Source organism: Palaemon carinicauda, chromosome 34, assembly GCF_036898095.1.
Source record: "Palaemon carinicauda isolate YSFRI2023 chromosome 34, ASM3689809v2, whole genome shotgun sequence".
Lineage (NCBI taxonomy): Eukaryota > Metazoa > Arthropoda > Malacostraca > Decapoda > Palaemonidae > Palaemon > Palaemon carinicauda.
In genome coordinates this window covers 61,191,655-61,199,154 of record NC_090758.1, presented here as the reverse complement: position 1 = coordinate 61,199,154, position 7,500 = coordinate 61,191,655, and the positions used below count along the sequence as shown (strand labels likewise).

The 7,500-nt window shown below is 31.8% G+C and overlaps 1 protein-coding gene across 1 annotated transcript in view; it reads right to left on the bottom strand.

Annotated features, from left to right (window-relative positions):
• Positions 1-7,240: 7,240 nt before the first annotated feature.
• The window catches only part of LOC137626977 (neuroligin-4, Y-linked-like), a 4,304-nt gene continuing 4,044 nt past the window's right edge, over positions 7,241-7,500 (bottom strand). The window contains exon 3 of the mRNA XM_068357959.1: positions 7,241-7,500. This exon is cut by the window's right edge and continues 1,265 nt beyond it. The gene's annotated coding sequence lies outside the window, so the exon portion shown is untranslated.

The window sequence follows — 7,500 nt, the reverse complement described above, 5'->3', positions numbered from 1 at the left end:
TTTTACCGATTTTGGAGTTAATTCTTTTGAAGATGCCGGAATCTATACCTTTCAGATTAAACTGGTAAAAGTATTATCGATTTGGGCGATTAGGACAAAAGAATAGACTTTATAATGAGAAAGGGAAATTTTATCGTTTTCTGTTCCAACTTTTAATATAAATTTTGTTTTATTTGTGGACCTATTATTATTATTATTATTATTATTATTATTATTATTATTATTATTATTATTATTATTATTATGTAGGTTAAAAAGAATATTTTTATTAAAAATAGCATCACAAAGATTTAATGAATATATATATGTATATATATATATATATATATATATATATATGTTTTTTCAAAAAGGCCCATAAAAGAAACACAGGAAATATGAATAAATCACACTATATTTCGGTCAATAAACATCGACCCTCTTCAGGAAGTAAAGTTAAAGTGAGAATTACAGTGGAGAGTGACGGTTTATATATGAAAGCAAAAGGGTGTGTTCAATTGTTCTATAGTTGTTATAATTGCTGGAAGGATTAGCCAAATTTAATTACATCCAGGTGCGTGTTCTTATTGTTGAGCCGCTTGGAGGAAGTCTTGACCTCTGATGCATGTCTGGTGGTCGGTCTCCGTGGATTATCTTCTTAATGATAGGGTTGAGAAGAGTATTGTCCACTGTGTCAGCTTTCCATTGGCCTCCACATAGGTTCATTGTGTTTGATTGATTTATGATGGCTGATTCCAGGATTTTCCTTCTGTACGGACAGGTACTCTTAAAAAGCAAAGACGACTCACTCCAGTTAATCTGGTGCCCTAAATCCCTAAGGTGAATGAAAATCCCTGAGTTTTCATACCCATATCTAACAGATCTTTTGTGTTCGGATAATCTTTGAGATAGCGAACGGCCAGTTTGCCCAACGTACACTTTTTCACAATCCCTACATGGTACTTTGTAAACGCCGGATTCTATCTCTCTTTTATTTTGATAAACATTAATAAGGGCGCTTCCTATGGTCTTTGGATATGAAAAAACAAAGGGGTTCTCAGTTTTGATATGATTTGTTATATTTTTAATACCTTCTATATATGGGAGTTTTATCTTATTTTTAAAATCTCTTTGGTTAGTAACATCATGATCTTTATAATATATCGTGTTGGCTTTGTTGATGGCCTTTTCTATGACATACGTTGGGTAGAATAGCTGGGCGAGTTGTTTACGGATGATTTCAAATTCTTTATTTAGGTAGGTTGGGGAACAGATTCTCAAACCTCTAAGAAATAGATTGCAAGCTACTCCAATTTTTACAGAAATGTCGTGATAACTAAAGAAATGAATGTAGGAAATAGAGAAAGTTGGTTTTCTATACACAGTGAAATTATACCCCGTCGATTCCCTTATAATTAGTATGTCCAAAAAAGCTAATTTTCCATCTTTTTCCCATTCAGTTTTAAATTTTATGCTAGGGACTAGGGAATTTAGATTATTGAAAAATATATTGAAATCTCCCCAGCTATTATCCCAATATGTGAAAATGTCATCAACATAGCGTTGCCAAACCATGTTCGTAGGTTTAATTGTTGTTAAAATTTCTGTTTCAAAGTATTCCATGTAGAGGTTAGCTAAAATTGGAGATAACGGGCTGCCCATACTACAACCAAATTTCTGTTTGTAAAAATTTCCATTGAAAGAGAAAACGTTATTTGACACGCTTAGTTTAATTAAATTAATTGTTTTTTCAATACCGAGGGGGAAGTGATCTTCGTAAGGGATTAATTTTTCCCTCAAGAAACCTAATACGTCGTTGATCGGGACCTTTGTAAATAGGGATTCTACGTCAAGACTCAAGAGTTTTACATTGTTTACCGGGATATTTAATATATTGAATTTCTGGATGAAGTCCTCTGCATGCTTAATATGAGCTGAAGAAAAGCTCCCTAGAAAGGGAGACAGCAAGTCTGCTAACCATTTTGATATATCATATATAAATGACCCTTTACATGAGACGATTGGGCGTAAGGGAATACCGTCCTTATGAGTTTTTGGGAGCCCGTAAAAATATGGCAACGAAGGGTTCATGACTTTGAATTTTTCTAAGACCTCGATGTCTTTTTTATTATTTCCGATTTTTCTTACGGATTTGAAAAACTCCGGAGCAACAGAGTTACGGGGATCTTTTGTTAGCTTTTCATATGTAGTGTCATCGTTTAAGAATTGTTGAACTTTGTTGACATACGTCTCTTTATCAAGAATGACTATTTTTCCGTCTTTATCCGATTTTGTGATGATGATATTATCGGTTTTGTTTAATGAAAAAATTGCATTATGAAACCTTCTGGGAAGCGGATTTTTACTGTTACTTTGTTCTAATGCATTTAACAAGATTCCTTTTAGGCAAGTTTCATCTTTTTCAAAATTGTTTTTAGAGAAATGTTTATCGAAGGCCACCACATAATCAAAATGACTTTCCCGTCCGGGTTTCATAGCAAAAGAGATACCTAGATTCAGAGCTGTTTGCTCATTCACTGTGAGTGGACGGTTCGATAAATTCAAAACGTTATTTTCCAATACTAAATTATTCCATGTACTATTTCGTATGAGTCTTTCTAATTTATTATTCAATTTCTCGGAGTGAGTCACACTACTATTAATAGCACCGGTCAGCACATATGAAGAAAGATCTCTGTACATACCATCATCTCGGCATAGTAGACGAAGAGATACCCCCAATTCACTTATATTCCTCCGTGATACATAGATGTCATGATTTGCTGACATAATTCGTTCTTGCAGAAATGTCCTGGAGGAATTAGGAAAGGGGTCCGATGTTGATGTCCAGCGTGAAAAGCCATACATTTTTGGTATAACTTGTTCTTGCAGACACTCTTCAAGAAACCATTTCTGGTTTTTCCTCCGGTGAAGTCCCTGCACTAGTCGTTCATAACGTCTGAATATATGCTTGATATCGGCATTCCAACTGAAGATATGGAAAAAACGAAGGGGTTCCATGATGGGCTAATATGTCTTATTTATAACTGTAATCGAACAGTTTAACATGTTTTTTCAAAAAGGCCCATAAAAGAAACACAGGAAATATGAATAAATCACACTATATTTCGGTCAATAAACATCGACCCTCTTCCCTGTTCCCCAACCTACCTAAATAAAGAATTTGAAATCATCCGTAAACAACTCGCCCAGCTATTCTACCCAACGTATGTCATAGAAAAGGCCATCAACAAAGCCAACACGATATATTATAAAGATCATGATGTTACTAACCAAAGAGATTTTAAAATAAGATAAAACTCCCATATATAGAAGGTATTAAAAATATAACAAATCATATCAAAACTGAGAACCCCTTTGTTTTTTCATATCCAAAGACCATAGGAAGCGCCCTTATTAATGTTTATCAAAATAAAAGAGAGATAGAATCCGGCGTTTACAAAGTACCATGTAGGGATTGTGAAAAAGTGTACGTTGGGCAAACTGGCCGTTCGCTATCTCAAAGATTATCCGAACACAAAAGATCTGTTAGATATGGGTATGAAAACTCAGGGATTTTCATTCACCTTAGGGATTTAGGGCACCAGATTAACTGGAGTGAGTCGTCTTTGCTTTTTAAGAGTACCTGTCCGTACAGAAGGAAAATCCTGGAATCAGCCATCATAAATCAATCAAACACAATGAACCTATGTGGGGGCCAATGGAAAGCTGACACAGTGGACAATACTCTTCTCAACCCTATCATTAAGAAGATAATCCACGGAGACCGACCACCAGACATGCATCAGAGGTCAAGACTTCCTCCAAGCGGCTCAACAATAAGAACACGCACCTGGATGTAATTAAATTTGGCTAATCCTTCCAGCAATTATAACAACTATAGAACAATTGAACACACCCTTTTGCTTTCATATATAAACCGTCACTCTCCACTGTAATTCTCACTTTAACTTTACTTCCTGAAGAGGGTCGATGTTTATTGACCGAAATATAGTGTGATTTATTCATATTTCCTGTGTTTCTTTTATGGGCCTTTTTGAAAAAACATGTTAAACTGTTCGATTACAGTTATAAATAAGACATATATATATATATATATATATATATTTATATATATATATATATATATATATATTTATATATATATATATATATATATATGCATACTGCATGTTTGTATACTTGTTACTCGTATATACATATATATTGGTGTATATGTGTTTATAATATTTATCTAACATGTAACACACATATTACCTAAATTTCAGTAAAAAAACCAAAACCCTTTTTACATTTCCTCTTCTTCATATCTAAATGAGAAAGATTCGATTATATTTCGATAAAAATCTATTTCCCAAACACCCAACTGAGCTGGAATTGCAGTCATCCCTTCTAATTCTCCTCTGTTTCCAGATTATGTTTTGAAGAGTCTTTCAACATTCCAGGGGATCAGTGTCACTTCCAGATGACTTTCCCTCCTCAAGGTAGTACTTGGTGGTGGTGTTGTTGTTGTTGCTCTACACTGTTTTCTTGATGTAATAATCGAACGTTCAATATTCTAGTTATCTGAGCTCTCGACAGATGGCGTGGGCAAGAGACTATCTTGATTCTTTAAATATCAGAGATGAAGTTTTTTTAATTACATGGTATGTATATTCACACATACACACACACAAACACACACACACACAAACACACACACACACATACACACACATATATATCTATATATATATATATATATATGTATATATATATATATATATATAAGATATGTATATATATATATATATATATGTGTGTGTATATATATATATATATATATAGATATATATATATATATATATATGTATATATATATATATATATATATTTGTGAAAAACCCCAAAAAACAATTTCATTTATAAGAAAATAGAGAGATTTAAGATTTAGATTTCTATAAAAAAAAACCGTAAAACCAAAATTAAAATAAAAAGAAAATCCAGATAAATATGAAAACATAGAAATCTCCATCACTGGAAATATGAATGACCCCAATTTGCATTGACCAGCAACAATGGTGCTTGAATGTAAGTTTTGCATTAGGAAGCTGACCACCAGTATCCTATAGGACGCCATTTGGGACCTTCAAAGACAAGCAATGGACGTCCTATGAAAGGGAAACTCGTTGATTTAATGGGAGGAATTGCTGGTTGTTTTTCAAAAGGGAAGTTTGTACTTGTAGAGGTTTTTTCAGGTTTGTCCCAATTTAGCTTTAAATGAAGATTGCTTACGAGAGAGAGAGAGAGAGAGAGAGAGAGAGAGAGAGAGAGAGAGAGAGTAGGAATTGGAAATACAGTTATATAACTGGTATTGTTAATAAAGGCCAAACTGTTATAAAGAAAAAAGTATTCCAAATTATACCACCTGAGATAGAACAAAATATATTTATATATATATGTATATACTTATATATATGTATATATATATATATATATATATATATGTATTTTAATATATATATATATATATATATATAAATATATATTTATATATATATATATATATATGTATATATATATATATATATATATACTTATATATATATATATATATATATATGAGTTTATCCATATAATTCCCATTGAGGTCATACACGTATGAAGAACATGCATAAGTTTTTTCACCTTTTAAAATCCTAGGAAAAACTTCTTTGTGACATTTCTTGTTCCCATTGAAGTCATTCTAGTTTTTGCAATTGTGTTATATCCAATTTAACTTCAGAGAATGAAAATTAATGGCCAGAAATCTCCTCCTGGGAAAATGCAAGTCTCCTTTATGGCAGACATTTTGAAGACGAAATGGAAATAATGATTTTTAATCTCTCTCTCTCTCTCTCTCTCTCTCTCTCTCTCTCTCTCTCTAGGATGCCCTATTATGTAGTATACTGTTGTGATACTTAATCCTTTGAAGAAATAATCTAACCTGTTATAATATTCATTTTTTGCCTGCCTGTTTTTTTTTCTCTCTCTCTCTCTCTCTCTCTCTCTCTCTCTCTCTCTCTTAGTATTCTATATGCTTATTAAGTTTCAAAGATAGGTATTAATGTTTGATTACTAACTAGATATGTTTTGGCTTTAATTTACGTCTCTCTCTCTCTCTCTCTCTCTCTCTCTCTCTCTCTCTCTACATTAAGTCTGCATATGTGTATTAATCTCCCTGATAGATATTTGCGTTTTAGAAAATAATTCTCACCTGATATATCCTGGTTGTAATCTCTCTCTCTCTCTCTCTCTCTCTCTCTCTCTCTCTCTCTCTCTCAACATTTCTCTGACACTCCCAACACTATCACTATTTCTTCTCTTCAAATTGCTTTATTTCATCAAACAATTTCCCCTGTCTTACTTCACCTACGCACAAAGTATCTCAATTTATAAGAAAATTTTTGTAGATATTACCTTGGCCAAAAGTAGTTCACTCCAGGAACAATTGGTCTCTTGAGGTCTTACTTATTCCAGTCTTCCATTTATATAACGCCCCTTTTAGTAAGAATAATTCTTTTATGTGAGCGTTTATAGTCTTGCTGCGTCTTGGGCTTCTAGAGATAAGACATTTTTCTTGTTATATATATATATATATATATATATATATATTCATTTGGTTATTAGAAAGAATATGAATTTTTACCTTCTCTTATTTATAGGTAACGATACACTCATAAAGAAAAATTCACTTTTTATTTCTTAAAAAAAAGAACACACATATATACATACACACACTGATAAACATATCTAAAAAACCAACCACAGGTTAGATAAAGTTTCACAACAACAAAACATTCTATTGTAAATGGCAATAGTTATAATGTTCACTTTCTTCTTCTTAGATAGACACTCTTGTGGTCTCCATTTTTTTCTTCTTATATAATTTTTATATGATTTCATTAGGCTTATCTATGAACATCTCAAAATGGGTATTTGTTTTAGTTTTTTATTTATTTACTGAGGATTCTTGTTTTTGGACTTTCTTTTAAGAATTATTATCACTCATAATCAAATATCCAGTCTAAATTGATTGATGTGTTTTTTAAATCTTTGAATTTAATTAAGAGTATTTTTCTCTTAATTGGGCACCAGTTACTTTACTTAGGGATATCAGATATTTTATCAAATGTGGAGAAAAGTAGTTTTGTAAAAGTACCTGATTATGAAAAGTAGACAACTTTCCATTAACTTTAGGAAATATTTAATATAACCAATATTGGTCTCAGGGAATTTTCAAATGTTAAATACCAAACATTTTCTTTCTTAATGTTATTAGTAATTTTTACTAACAATAATTGATTGATAGAAAGGAAATGTAAATCATGAAAACTATTATTCGTTATGTTTCTGCATATCTGATGATGTTCTAAGTGCACCATAGTAATGGATGTGTTTGATCAACAGAGTTTAATAATAGAACCATTATTCAGAAAATACACAAAAACTAATTATTAAAAAAAAAACCTTTCATCGAAG